This window comes from Equus przewalskii, unplaced genomic scaffold (genome assembly GCF_037783145.1).
Source record: "Equus przewalskii isolate Varuska unplaced genomic scaffold, EquPr2 ChrUn-13, whole genome shotgun sequence".
Lineage (NCBI taxonomy): Eukaryota > Metazoa > Chordata > Mammalia > Perissodactyla > Equidae > Equus > Equus przewalskii.
In genome coordinates, this window is record NW_027228750.1 from 9,240,890 (window position 1) to 9,256,034 (window position 15,145).

Below are 15,145 nucleotides of genomic sequence, written 5' to 3' on the forward strand. Positions count from 1 at the left end.
TGTTCCTGCTGCCTGGAACGCTCTTCCCCAGACTGTCACCTGGCCCTCTCCCTTACTATATTCAGGTCTCAGTCCAAATGTCGCTTCCTCCGAGAGGCTTTCCTGTGCATCCTGAGATGGAACCATTCCACTTTCTGCTGCCTTACCCTGCTTTATTTTTCTGCATGGCAGAAAATTATGTGTATTATATATTAAATATTTACTTATTTGTTTGTTAGTTTCTTGCTCTTCTTTCCCACTAAAGCGTAAGCTTCAGGAGGACAGGGATTTCTGTCGATTTTGTTCATTGCTACCTCTGTAGCACATAGAACAGTGCCCAGCACATAGGCATCAGTAAATACTGTGCAGAATGGATGTTTGAATAAATGAATAGCTGAATGTCTAAAGCAAATTTACAAAGAGCCCTTATGTACAGTGGCTCTTCACAGCAGCTTTGCAAAGGGTCATCGTCATTTTACAGAGGAACAAGCCTAGGCTCAGAGCAATGGAGTGACTTGCCTAGACAGAGCCTGAGCCCATGGCTGCTGCAGGCAGGTGAGCACAGCTCTTCTCAGGGTGCCCTGCGGACCCTCTGCAAAGAGAACAAGACCTTCCCTCCGCTTTCTCCTAGTCTAGGCAGGGAAATGAGAGGAGAAGACTGAGAGGAATAAAGAAGTGCCAGGGAGGAGCGTTGGGAGAGGACTAGGAAGAGGCACCTTGAGGAACCAGGAGCCCAGAATGAGGAGGGGTTTTGGGATGGGCAGCCCACCTTGCCTTGCATGGGAACCAAGCACCCTACATCCTGAGCCTTGAAGGGGCATCTTGGATCCTACTGCCCACTTCTACCTCCAGGGTATAAGCAGGGACTTGCCTCAGGAAGGGATACCCTTGCTAATGAAGCCCTGACTGGTTAGTTCCTTCTCCCCTCCACCTCCCCTGCCACGCTCAACAAGCTACTGGGAATTCCCCATTTCCTAGTGGGAACTACAGAACTCTGGGGGGATTTTCCTCAGCCCAGGAACTCAGGACCCTTTCCAGCTTTTACATAACTTCTTCACCCTCTGCATAACAACTCCCCGCACGCACACACACAAATTAGCCAGGGGGGCAGGAGGGGGAGGGGAGAGCCCCCTGGAGACCTCTGCACCTGCCCCAGGAGCAGATACTTTCTCCCCCCATCTCCCCAGAAGCCACCTGTTGGGTCATTTCAAGGCCACACTTAAGGAACAGGCTCCCTCTGTCATCTCCTGAAGGTGGGTGACAAAGTGGCTGATGCCACAACTGCTGAACACATAGCCTCCAAAGCCAAGATGGGGCCCAGTCCCCAGCTGGGGGAGGAGGCCTCTGCTGGTGCATCTCCATGTTCCTCTCTGCTTTCCAGTGAGTCATCCGGCCCAGTCCCCGTTGTTCTTGCCCCTGCCTCTGCTTGCTAGCAGTGTCCCTTCTATGCACCTGGCCATGTGCAGGAGATAGTGGCTGCAGGGGTGGGCTGGGAGGTCTTGGTCAGTCAGCCAGCCTCAGGGAGCTGCGCCAGGATGAGCAGTGACCCGCTGGTGTCTGGGTTGAGACAGCAGCCACGTGAATCATGAGCACTTTGTCTGGTCCGAGACACATCCCAGGCCAACTGTTTACTCACAGGTGCCCAGAGCACCTGCTTCTTCCGAGCAGCTCTTTCTCTCCGTTCATTTCAGTGACTGTTGACTCTGCTGGTCCTAGTCCAAGACACTGAAAGGGAGAAGAATAAAAGAATGAAGAAGACACAGCTCCTGCCTTCCTGGAGCCTGAGGTTCACCCTAACAAATGACACACCAGGCTCAGGGAGGGGATGCGGGGGCTCAGAGACAAACAGAACATCTTTCTGAACTCAAGGAACTTAGGGTCTAGCTGGGGAGACAGACATAAGCCAGGAATTGCACCATGGTAGCTGGTGCTTTGCCTGTCTCGGCAGGCACCGCGAGGCTTTGTCACCGCCCGTCAGCTCGCCGGCAGCCCACCAGAACACGAGCACCTTGAGAGCAGGGGTCAGTCTCCTCCCTCTGTATCCTCCGTGTCTCACACAACGGAATGTATTTGCAGAAGAGACATTACATGAACGACTTCTCAACAGCTAACTGTATCACGAGGCTGGAAACGCATGCTAAAAAGAGACACAGGCGACCTCCTGGCTTTGTTGTAGAGGAAGGGCTGATTAATCCTAAGTGGTGAGCATCAGATACGGCGCCAAGGAGAAGGTGTGATTGCAGCCAAGCCTTACAGGATGTAGCTGGAGAATGGGAAGCAGGACATCCTAGGCTGAGGGGACAGCAGAGGCAAAGTCCCGGAATAAGAAAGAATATGGCTTATTTCAGCTAATATAAAACAGCCCAGAGGGACTGGCACACGGTGCATGGAAAAAGCAGTAGAAGATGTGGGTGGCAAGGGACACAGGGTGAGGTCAAGAGGAGTCTTGAATAGCAAGCTAAGGAGTTTGATCTTTGTTCTGTAGACACAGAGATTCCCTGAGAATTTTTGAGGACAAGAGTCATGTAAATTGAGCAGCATTTTAGGAAGATTATACAGATGGCTATGTGAAGGGGCTATTTGGAGAATGCACTGCTAGGAGTGTCCTCTCCCTGGCCTTGGCTTCTTGGGAAGGGGGAGAAACTGGGGAAAGTAGGGGGAGAGAGAAGCAGAGAAATCATTTAGGAAACAATTGTAATGTTAGGAGACAGATGACAATGATATGAATCAGAACAGGGGCAGAGGGGATTGAAAGAGGCGGAGTTAGTGACCAATTGGATACGGAAAGTGAGACTAAATTTTCTAGCCAGAGTGGTTGAAAGAACACAAGAGAAGGGGCAGGCTCTGGGGGTTGGGGGAAGAAGATGAGGCATACTGTCTGGATTGTCACCAGCACACTACTTCCTTGGGATCCTGGAGTCACCCTGAGAAGAGAAGGAATCTTAGATTTTCTCATTCTGATGCATATTGATGGCAGGCTATGGGTGCCTTCAGCCTAGGAGGACCCGAGGAATCCATTTTGGTTAAAGCTTATACAAAATCTCTTTCTACTATGGAAATTTAACAGTCCCCTCCCAGTCTCAGCCACCACCACCTCCCCTCCTCCCACTCACCACCATAACAACAATTTCAGATAAACAATGAAAAACTTTTTAGTATGAGTTTGTCCCATGTACTATTTAGGACAGATTTATACTCAGAAGTTATTTGTGGTTTATCTGAAATTCAAATTTAGCTGGGCATCTTTATTTTATCTGGAAACACTGCATGACTTGACATCTTTATCTGAGGCCTCACAGGAATCTCCACTCAATGTATCCACAACCGAACTTCCCAGGGGACACACTTAACCGTACGCTGGGATATATAGGTGAAAAAGCAAAGATGTCCTTGACTCCTCTGTCCTTCTTTTGCTCCCCCTAAAATCTAACCACTCTTCTCCAGCCATAGCCATTGCCCTAGTCCTGGTCACCACCATCTTTACCCATCACAGTGTCCTCTCTAGTCTCTGGTATGTGATTGCCACTAGTAGTCCAAAACATCTTATTTAAATGCACATTTTATCATGGTTCTCACTGGTTTCAATTCTAAAGTCTGAAATCCTTGCCACAGCCTCCCATGACGCGGCCTTTACTTCTTTCTCCCTCCTGTTTCTGGGTCCCTTTCTCAACACCCACAGCCACTCTGAGTTTCTTTCAGGTCTTCAGAAGTGGTGAGCTCATTCTTGTGTTGGGCCTTCTCACCCTCTGCCTGGAACGATCTTCCCTCCCTCTTTCCCTCTTAGCTCTTAATAATCCCGTAGGTGTCAGCCCCTGTCCTTCTCTCTCCTCAAGCCCGTGCTTCTCTTTTGGAGCAAGTGTCACTCTCTAATCACCTGCTCTGTGCCCTGTTAGACTGTAAGCTCCCCCAGAGCAACACATCATCTGTCTTCTCCACTGTATCCTGAGCCCCTAATACAGTCCCCAACCCAGAGAAGGAGCTTAAGTAATATTTCAGGCATGAACGAAAGAGCAACTTTTCTCCCCTTTCAGCCTAGGTGGTCTCCTCTTATTTCCTGTGAGCTCTCAGCACACAGTGCTCCCCAGAACTGGAATGTTTTGCAGATGGATTTAGAATTGACGAACCACTATGTCCCCCAGTGGGATGTCTCAGTCCTCCAGGTCCAACATCAGTAACTCAGCACCCTGCCAGGCTTGTCTCAATCCTGTGTGTCCAGAGGGGAAAGCAGAACACAGAGTGGCCAGAGACAAGAGGGAGGGCAGGCAGCCTCTTGCAGGATGATGGCGGGCCTGATGCTGGTGAATTGAGGCACAGACCCAGCAACGAGGGCAGCCTTGTCTCCAGACCCAGCTCCTGAAGTGTAGCCTCCTGAGTGGCTTTCCCAAGTCCCATGGAAGACCTCCAACAAAGGATGTGTTGAGCTTGGGGATTGTGGAGAGCTTCCAAGTGCACCTGCCTAGCAGGCTCTTGCAAATCAGGGCCTAGAATTGAAGGAACAATTAGGGCTGCAGAGTCACCATCAAGCAAGTGACCACCAAAGCAGCACAAGCCGTGAGCCCCCCCAGGGAGACCATGGGAATTTGGGGGACACCTGGTTTAAGGGATTCAGGAAGATGAACAGACTAAACGGGAAGTGGAAAAGAGGAACTAGGGCTGTAGAGGGAGAACGGTGAAGGTGCACAGGCCGGAAGCCGAGGGAATAACATTTAAAGAAGCAAAGGTTGAGCAAGAGTCAGCTGCCCCGAGAGGGTGACCTCTGAGAAGTGGAAGCTGAGGATGGAAAATAGGATGTCAGCGGTGACCTTTGAAGAGGAAAACTAGCTTCTGGTTCCAGACCCCTCCACCTTCACTCTGATGGCCCTTCCATGGGCAGGGAGAATGCTGCCCCCCCCACCTCGTCCATTTCCATAAGTGGGAGAACAGCTTATGATTTGGGGAATGGTCAGGAAGAGGGAGAAAGTCAGCCCTAGTCAAGCGAGGCCCAGTCTCCAGAGCTGGGACAGTGTGCCCGGGAAGGTGAGGGGATGGTCCCCACTTTTCAGAGGCTAATGGCCTAGTGGAGGTGTCTAGGCCCTGCTGCTCAGCTCTGCCGCTTCTCAGGCCAGGGGCTTCCTGGCTGACCCCCTTTATCTCTGCGCCCCTCCTTGCCACCACCCATTCTTTTGCCTGGAGTTTGCCTCCCACCTCCCCCTTCTCCAGTCTCCAGAACCTGCCTGCAGATATGGCCACAGTCTCCCTAATTCTCCACTTCATTCTGCCCCACAAAGACAAGCCTACAACATACTTCCTTACGCATGTCTAATTCAGGGAAGCAAACAGCCAAACAAGCAACCAGTCTTCCCAGGTTGGGAGTTATGAGGCCTGTACAAACTACACAAAGTCCCTACTACTGAGAGTGGTTCCTGGTCTCTGCTCCTGATCCCTCCTGGGAGCCTCCACGGTCCTTAACCTCATGGCTTTGTTCCTGAGAGTAAGGCCTCCTTCTCTCTACCCCAATACAGATGTGCAGACCCCCCTCCAAGTGTCCCCCCCATCTTCAGTGGGTACTCTGTCCGTTGGAGCTTCAGGTCCAAGGGACCCCCATTCCACAGGACTTCAGACTCATTCAGGAATGTTCCAATGGGAGGCATCCTCTCCAAGGAGGGCACAGGACAGCTTAATCTTTCATAATAATATTTTGTAAATGACACTTTTATGATACACTCCCATGCTCAAAAGGCTTCAGTGGCTCCCTGTGGCCTGGGAGCTGGGAGCGAAATCCTTCATTGGTGCTTCACTCCCTCAGGCAGGCTCCAGGGAGAGAAAGTGCCTTCCTTTGAGAGGAGAGAGGTGAGAGGGAGTCCACTGGTCTCTCTGCCCCAGAGGGCCCACTGAACCTGAGCATGCCCATCTCCCCAACACTGCCCCACCATGGGCTTCCAGCATACAAGGAATGGGAGTTTGGACAAGGAGGAGAGAAGCTGTAGTAAAGAATGAGCTCAGAAGACCTTTGCCTTAGGCTCCTGTGTTAGACTCCAGATTGCAGAGGATTAAGGAGAAACTCAGCTGAGCACTCAAGGCCCCTGTGAACATCTGGGCCGAGCTGTGGCCCAACGGTCAAGAGGCTTGACCTCCAGCACCTCTTCCAATAATGCCCACAAATCTTGAGCATGTCCTTTTTTCTCTAGCCTTAGAGAAATGCCCACAAATCTTGAGCATGTCCTTTTTTCTCTAGCCTTAGGCTCCTTAAGTAAAAATGGAGGGAACTAGATCCTAGGGTCCATTCCAGCTCTGCCATCCTACAACTCCATGACTTGGCCTTTCCTCCTCTCTCTCCCACACACAAGTCTTCTGCTCCAGCCTGATCCATTTCCTTAGGCCTCTGAACACTCTAGGCCAGAAAGGGCCAGCAGACTTATTCCCATTGTCACCTTTAGCCAGTTGGTGATGGCTGCATTGAGGAGTCTGCATTCCAAGTCAGTGGGAAACAGTGCTACAATCAAGGACCAATGTCCTCCTTGGACAGGGGAGGGAAGAGTGGTGCCAGGTATTTGCCGTATATTTGCCAGACTGGATCTACGCCCTTTCAGCCTTCCACCCTTTGACTCAAGCAATCCCCCTTCCTGGATTTCCTTCCCTTCTTCTCTATCTGTCCAAATTCTTTTCAGACCCATATTCTTCAAGGAGCTGGGGTATCTTCCAGCCCTCAGCATCCTCTTCCTCTTCCATGCTTTTTAGAGGTAATGACTTTTGAGGGACACTTGGTTTATTTCTAGTTTTTAGAGATGGCACACAGATCTACTACAAACAAAAAATAAATAAAAACAAAACAAAGATAATGACTCTTCTGCTCATTTGACATCAAACCCAGGCTGTCTTGCGAGGTTAAGTTCATTCTGGTGGGTTTCTATGTTCTCTCCCTCAGGAGACCATGAGCTTCTGGACGGCAGGGCCTGTCTTGCATCACTCAGTCTCCATCTGACGCAGCCCAGAGCTGGGCATGGAGCAGGTGCTTGGGGGAGTTCTCTGAGGGGAGACTTGTTATACACAAGAAAGACCAGAGAGTCAGATCCTGGCCCACATGACTGACAGTTGGTGCCTGAGCTGAATACACAGAGAGGGGGCATCCTGATGGGCTTAGTCAGAGGTGAGACTTAGAAACCAGTTCCCTAGAAGTCGGTTTCAAAATAGGGGAGGGACTTGTTGGGCGAGAGGAGGTGGGGAAGTTCCAGCTGTGGGCCAAGGGTGAAGGCTCAGAAGTGGGAAATAAAGAATCTGCTCTGGGAGATCTCACTGGAGAACAAGTCCTCATACATGAGGCCGTTTGCTCTTTGCCAAGTGGCTGTCCGTTTTTCCCTGCCTGCACACCATCTTTCCCCAACCCATGTGTGCTGGCTGCCCCACGCTGTTAATCAGTCCATCAGTCCATAAATTTGAGATGTTGGGGGTGCCCTGGGGTGGTTGGGCGGCAGTGTGAGCGCCCCAAGAGCAGTAAATTCAGGATTGGAGCTGAGACATCGCTGAGGCCTCTTAAAGTCATGATTTACGGGAAGTTATTCTCTGGCCTCTGCTGCTGGCCCTGTTATGTAGGGCCACATGCTGTGTATGTGTGTGCATGTGTGTGTGCACGTGTGTGCATGCCTGTGTGTGTGTGTACAGGGTGGGGTGGCAGATGGAAAGAAAGGAAATAAAACACCAGACGCCTGATGTTTAGGCAGTGGATGGGATTCTCCAGCACCCCAGCCGGCCTCCTATTGCATTTGGTCACCCACGGTTTGCTATTGAACCATTCTTAACCACAGTCTGATGAGTGCGGGCTTGTTTACTCTCCCCTACGCTTTCACAGGCCCCTCAGAGGCAGACACTGGCTTCTATTTCTGGTGTCTGCCCTGCTCCTCCCAGGCTCCTGGGAAGGCTGGATACACACCAGTTACTGGGCTGATGGACTGGCTGAGTGGGGAGGAGCAGGGGTTAATTAATCCTAGAAGGAAGGCCTCCCAGAAAAGTCCCAGCTGCCTGCTCCCTGTGGGCCTGCAAACCTGTTTGTACCACCCTCTGCCAGTTCAATGTCCTCCGGGCATGATCCTGTCACTGCTGGCTCCGGTTGGCCCTCGTCCTTCGGTCTCTCTGGGGAGACGTCACTGGCCCTCAGTTCTGAGTATTTGAGCTGGCTCTGTGAGCAGGGCCTGCTCTAAGACTGATCTGAATGAATGTGACCGCCTCCCTGTTTTACTAAGTTCCGTTCCTACAAACATCTCCCCGCCTTCCTGCCCAACTCATGGCTCTGCCTTCTCCTGGGGAGAAAGCCCGAGACGTCCTGAGCCTGTTTCTTCTCCAGGCCTTGATGCATCCCCTCTCTCACAGAGCTTGGATTTGCTGGGCCCTGACTCTGGGCATAGGTGGGGCAGTGACCTAGGCTAGGAGGGCCCCTGCCCTCCTGCAGCTCCAAGTCCATTGGGGTAACCAGAACACAAGGCTCATTGCGAAACCCTGCGAGGCAACACTTGCTTGATAAGCACCAAATGTGTGCAGAGAGCACTAGTCTCAGCCCAGCCTGGGCTCTCCTGGGTGGGCTGGAGTCCGGGAGGGATCCCTATAAAAGATGGAAAAGGGATTCTCCCAAGAGCATGGAGAGCCAGCCAGTTCAGCTACTCACCAGCTGTGTGACTTTGGGCAAGTCACCTAACCTCTCTGGATTCTGGTTCTTTATCCACACACCAAGGCTCTCTTATATTCTAGGATTCTGATAGTGCATGGCACAGAGCTGCAACCCAGTTGCTAGACAGGGAGAAGAAGGGCTTTGAGAACTCACTGAGGTGGAGGCAGAGGCCCAGGCCAACTGGGACGGGCACGGGGCTTGTGATCTTAAGCACAACTTCCCATGATCACTAGGTGCAAGGGTTTACACCTCAGAGGCCACTGGGGCCAGCACCACATCCTCAAGTCTGGGGCCCAGGTGCCTCAGGCCTGGGCTTCACCTCACCCCATCTCCACTATCCCAGTTCCAAGGCTGCGGTAGGCAAGGAAAGAAGAACCCTAGCTGGGCAGGGGGTGGGGGGCTGCAGGAGCCACGTCAGCGTCAACCAGGACAAAGATGAGCTATTCCTCCCAGCTTGAGATCGTTTATTTGCAAACAACAGTGTTTGTGCTGGCCACTGTTCTCCCATCTCCCAGGCCAACAGAGGCTGTCTGTGTGCCTGCCCGCCCCCTCTCAGGCTCCATCTCTGGCCTCCACCAGGGCCTCCACCAGGGCCTCCTGCATGTACAAACCCCCTGCTCTTTGCAGCGGCTCCCCATGCACAGAATCTGAGCCAAGTCCACATCCAGACGGGGGGAGTAGTCCGTGGAAGTTTAGGAGGGAGTTTAGAAGGGGTGACACCCAGTTTTGAGGCTAGCCAGCAGCGCTTTAAGCAGGGAAGGTGTGCATCCTGTCACATCCCAGACACCTGACTCTGACCACAGCTCAGCATCCCCACCCCCATCCCAAATCTCAAGGCCATCATCCATCAGTGCTGGGAATTTAGGGCTCCAAGCACCTCTGAATTAGCCTCCCAAGGTCCTGAAGCCCCAAGCCCAGGAGATCAAACCTTTCTGAAGTTTTGGCAAAGTCAGGGCAGACTCTGTGCAACGCGTCCCTCCATGATGTCAGACAAGCCCTTTCTAGCAGTTCTGTCCTTTGAGATAAGCACTTCTATTTAGGGCCTCATCAAGCCACCAACTGCCCTTGGGAGGGTCGCATCAGTTCTGACAACCAAACGAGAATGTGTTTTCTTCTCCGATGGGGGAAACTGGGTATGGTCCAGGGGCATGGGCAAAGGGGAGGGGAAGGAGGTGGGAAGGGTGTAAGCCCAGCTGCAGGGCTGATGGAGACATCTGTCTCCCCTTTGCTGAAATTGAGCCCTGGGAGAAAGGTCCCTTGCTCTGGAGCAGAGGCTTAAGGGTGGCACAGGGAGAGAACAAGTCTAAGAGCATCAGAGGGGTAGATGGTGGACCTATTCGGCCCCCAGACCACCTCCTAAGGAGAGAGATGCCCTTTCCTTGCCCACATGCCCAGTCCCTGTCTGCTGTCTGCCCCCAAAGGATAGGGAAGTCAGAGAAATTCCAAAGATGTGTCAGCACAATCCCCTCCCTTCCTATTCCCAAAGTCTAAGCCATCCCTGCAGGCTTATCCCCACCCCAGGACTGGCTGGAAGGCTTCAGAGAGGGTGAGGCGTCTGGTAAGAAAGTCAGATTGAGTCAGAATCGCTCCTCAGCAGACTTATGGGCCCAGTCAGGCAGAGGGTGTTGAGAGGGGCTGAAGTATGGGTGCTGGAGATGTCAAAGACCTTGGGCCTCGGCAGCCCTGAAGTCAGGCAGCTGAAAGTACAATCAGGGACTCTAGCTGTGTGGCCTCTGAACTCTTCTTGACGTCTCTGAACTTCAGTTTCGCTCAAGTGGCGATGATCCCTATCCCATAGTTATGAGACTTAAAGCAGGGGTGTGTGTGTGTGTGTGTGTGTGTGTGTGTGTGAAAGCTCCTGGCACAGAGTAGTGTTTATACATGTTCAAAGCATCCCCTGTGGCTTGGGCAGGTGGCAGGTTTTTGTCCTCAACTCTCCTCCTTAGCGCAACCTTAGTGAGGAACCCAGAATCCACCCAGGAACCCCTAGGCTGGGGTAACTGTTAAGTCGGCTCCAACAGCTTGGTGCTGAAGCTTTTGCATGGGGCCAGCCCCAGGTGGGCAGAGCTCTGCGTCAATATGTAGGAGGACCACCTCTGCGTCTACTTCAAGTCCCCCTCGAGAGGAGGTCCAGGGTGTCCCTGGGCTGGGGTGGTGGCCTTCAGACCCCTGAAGTCATGCTGTGCTTGTGGATTTCCACCCTTCCAATCCTCCTCCCCAGACACACACACGCACGCACACATGCACAAGTGTTCACACACGCACGCATGTGCATGCACTGCCCCCATATCTGAGCAAGACCAGGGTCAACCCTCCAAGTCCACATGTTTTGCCTGTGGACTGTGAACATCGTGGTCTGGAAGGGCAAAGGAAATCCCCAGGGTGGGAAAGCAGCGCCTCCAGCATGGGTACTGAGCTGGTGGGGAGGGGTGTTGCGGAGCTGACTAGGTTTACGGGAATCCCAGATTTCTACTGCGACAGCTGCCGAGTCTCCCCGCATTCTCTCCCACCTGTCACCGCCCCCCTGACTCACGGCCCACCCGTCTGCCCAAGGCCTCTGAGGAAGTCTCCAGACATCCCTGCCCTGGCCTTGCCCCTGTTAATTTCAGATATCCTGTTAAGGAGTTCTGAAGTGTCCAAGGAGGTCCCCAGCTATAAAACCTCGGGCTTTGGAGCTCTGTAGCTTTGAGGCCCCTTGATGGAGGGGAAAGAGGGAGTGAAGCCTAAAGCCAGACAAGGTCAGGAGGGGCAAGGAACTGGTTTCCTGAGCCTTGGGGATGGGATGCACATCTGCCCACGGGATCAGACCACCCTGGGGCACCCTGGCTCTGTCACTTACAAGCTGAGTGACCATGGTCAGTTAGTTACCCTCTCTGGGCTAAAGGGATTAATTCCTACCTCCTGGGGTTGTAAGAATTGAATGGGATCAGGGTGCGAAGTGGTTGACCCAGGACCTGGCCCGGAGTAGGCGGTCAGTAGCTATAACAACATGCATGATCTCAGTTAATGGCAACTCCATCCTTCCAGGAGCTCAGGCCAAAAACTGTGGAGTCATCCTTGACTCCTCTTTCTCTCACATCCTCCACCAAAACTATCAGCAAATCCCGACGTCTCTCCCTGTATCCAGCATCCCACTTCTTCTCACCAACTCCTATCACCCCACCCAAGTCCAAGCCGCCATTATCCCTCTCCAGGTTATTGCAGCGGCTTCCCATCATGTCTCTCATTTGCCCCTTCAGTCCTGTCTCAACATAGTAGCTAGGGGGATGAAACACTCCATGGCTCCCTATTTCACTCACCCAAGTCCATGCAATGGCCAGCAAGGCTGCTCATGATCTGCTCACCCACCCCATTTCTCTGACCTCTCCTCCCACCAGTTTCTGCCTGACTCCCCCTGCGCCAGCCCTCTGACCAACGCCTGTTGCTCAGCACTCAGGACATGGCCTCCCCCTGCTTGGGGTGCTCATTCCCTGATACCCACGTGACTCAATCTCCCTTTCCTTACTAGGCCCACCTTGGCCACTGCAGTTCACATTGCTACCCACTCCAACCCAGGACCCCTCACCCCTTAGCCTGCTCCCACCGTGCTTAGACCTTCTAGCATACCACGTAACTTACTGATTTATTGCTTAGCGTCCGTGGTCTGTCTTCTCTCACTAGAATGTAAGCCACACAAGGGCGGAGATCTCGTTCTGTTCCCTGATGTATCCCAGGCACCTAGAACTCAGTAAACATTTGTCATGTGAGTGATGGAATCTCACAACAACCCTACGAGGTGGTTAAGGCAACCTACTTCTTTTAATCACAGAAAACCCCAGGTTTTCTGCTGTTAAGTTCTGATCCTCTCCAGGTGCCTGGGGTCAGGGTGGGGTGACAGTGAAAAGATGGCTCCTCTGTCCCCTTGGCCCCCTCCCTTTTATGAGCTCCCACCCTGGAGCGCTGGCTCTTTTAACACTCTGCCGCAAGCACAGATGCAACCCCGTTCCTTTGGCTCCCCTCTGCGTGCTGAAGCCGGCTGGAAGTTTCCTGAGTTTTTACTATTTCCTACTATGGGAGAAGATTCGGGAAATTAACACAGAAAACACAAGAATCATAAAAATGGTCTGGTTTACGAAATGCAGGATTCTGGCCCAGTCCTCAGAACATGTAGTCTCCGTCTTGTTTCCAGGACCTTCTGAGATGTCTGCATTTTTGCCTCAGGTGCCTGGCCTGGGTTCCCTCCTTCCCGGGTCCCAACCTCCCACCCGCCACCTGCACCCTTCCTTCTCCCTCCTGCCCCTGGAGCTGGAAACCTAACCCCACTGTTGACGGGCCACGACCTAGACAAGGTCGCTTCTCAGGGACAGTTTCCTCTTCTGTAAAATGGGAGGGTAGTGCCTTGGCCCTCAAGTCGTGTTGGGAGCACAGATGAAATGACCCTGTGATGGGTTTCGGGAACTTTCAAACCTTACACACAAGCCGAAGATAAACGGGAGGTGTGTGGATGGAGTCAGGGCCTGCCCCAGACCGGGATGACAAAGGAACCCGAAATAGGGGCAGCGGGCACTGGTGACACAGCTGCAGTCTGCAAAGCTCACCCTTGCCTTGCCAGGTCAGGTCAACCCTTGCTGGGGTACTTACAATCCGACCGCAGACAAAAGGGCTTTATTTTAATTAAAGAATGACTGCTCACTCTCCTGACTACCTGGTTGTAAATGAGGCTGAGAGTGGGGGTGCTGGAACACAGGGAAACTGAAGCTCAAAGTGGGGCCATGCTTTGAGGTTCCACCAAATGTGGTACAAGATCCTGGGGGAGCTCATGCCCTGGGTGGGGGGTCGGGCGAGGCACCTTTGGAGGCAGAATCATTATACCTTCTTGGGAAACTGTGTTTGGCATAATGAAATCCATGAAGTACCTACTACGTGTCAGGCACTGTGCTCAGTGTTGAGGATACAGCCATGAAGAGGATAGACAGGGCTCCTGCCCTCAGGGGGCATGCAGTCTATAGGTGAGACAGACGTTAAGCAAATACACACGTAATTATTATCATGCACAGAGGCCAGAGCTCGGAAGAGAGGCACAGGGTGTCATGAAAGTGTATAAACAGGGGACTTGACTTTGTGCAAGGGCTGCAGGCCAGGTCAGGAAGGCTTCCCCAAAAGTGCCGTTTGAGCTGAGAACTAGCTGCAAGACACTGTTCGATTATTTCTCGCAAGTCAAAACTTGGTTCCACACATGTCCCTTCAGCCCCTAGAAAGCTGGACAGAGCGGGTGGCCCCAAGGCACTTGGGGGAAGCCAGGTCCCCAGGGAAGAAGGAGATAAGTGATGGGATAGGGGCGTCCTGAGGGGTGCAGCCTGGGCTCTGCCGCGCAGTCCTTGCCGAGCCCACCCATCCCCCAGCACACCCGAGCCGCCCTCACAGACTGCAGGCTCCAAGCTGCTTAGCCACCCGCGGACGCAGCGGGGCAGGGCTCCATGACCTCACTGTAATGGTGTCCTACAGCCTGGCCAGCAGGAGGAGAAAACAAACACGGAAAAGTCCCCTGTGCTCCCAGATGCCTGTTCAGGAAGACTCAGGGCTCCAGGCTGTGGGCAGCATGCCCAGCTCAGGAGGCCTGAACGGAATTCGAAAGTGCTTTTTTCTCGCTGAAAAATTCCAAAGATTGCTCAACATTCCTTTGGCCCCAGGAGCTGGGGTTTGGCAGGAGGAGAGCTGGGACCCGGAGGCTGTGGGCCTGCTATATAGCTCAGGGCTGTTAGGGAATGGCCCCTCTGCTCTGCTCCCTGGGGGGCAGCAAGAGGGAACAGGGGGCAGGGGGGGCTATGGGAACCCTCCCTCTCCCACATGCACACACAGGGGCGCTGATGGTGGGGTGGACTTTGTGGGGCTGGAAGGAGCATGGGGACATTTACAGACTCCAGTAGAGGGGAGAAGACGTTTCTGTCCCCTGATGAGAGCCGCTATGTTCCTAAGAGGACCTGAGACTGGGGGCCCAGATGCAAAGGCCCATTTTTCTAGCTCTCAGGAGCCACTGGAGTAGAACACTGAAATCCACTCTCTGTGGCCACAAGGAAGATGAGCCCCTTCTTTCCAACTCTGAGGAGCTTAGCTCAAATGCCCCCTCCTCCGGGCCGCCCGCTCCCTGCCTGCATTGGAATCCTCTCCTCTGATAAGGCACTTACCACATGATGTCTCACATTGTAGCTGGTTCTCTAAACGTCTGCTCTCCTCTCCTAAGGAGGACATGCTCTGGAAGGCAGGAGACTTTTTGGTTCATATCTGTGTAATTCTGCAGGACCCAGCTGGTGCAGAGATGTAGGTCCCGAGATGTTCACCACAGCATTGCTTACAACAGCGGAGAATGTGTTCAAGAATACAGCTTTGATTAAATAAGTTAGAGTGCACCCATATGTTGAAACGCTGAGCAGCCATCAGCAATCCCATTTTCAAAAATATTTAAAGATATGGGAGAATATTAAAATCAACCAACTCCTGTCTTGCGAAGCCAACTACCATTAACACTTCAGTGTGTTTCCTTTACATGTT

The 15,145-nt window shown here is 52.7% G+C and overlaps 2 long non-coding RNA genes across 3 annotated transcripts in view; one reads left to right on the forward strand and one right to left on the reverse strand.

The window, feature by feature from the left end:
• LOC139081592 (uncharacterized) overlaps nucleotides 1-15,145 on the forward strand; it is a 116,537-nt gene that overhangs the window by 59,125 nt on the left and 42,267 nt on the right. The gene's annotated exons all lie outside the window — the stretch shown is intronic.
• LOC139081596 (uncharacterized) lies at nucleotides 1,169-12,555 on the reverse strand. Its single transcript, XR_011536727.1, has 2 exons — nucleotides 12,236-12,555; nucleotides 1,169-1,704 (listed from the first exon to the last, which is right to left on the reverse strand). It is a non-coding gene; the product is annotated as an uncharacterized lncRNA (long non-coding RNA).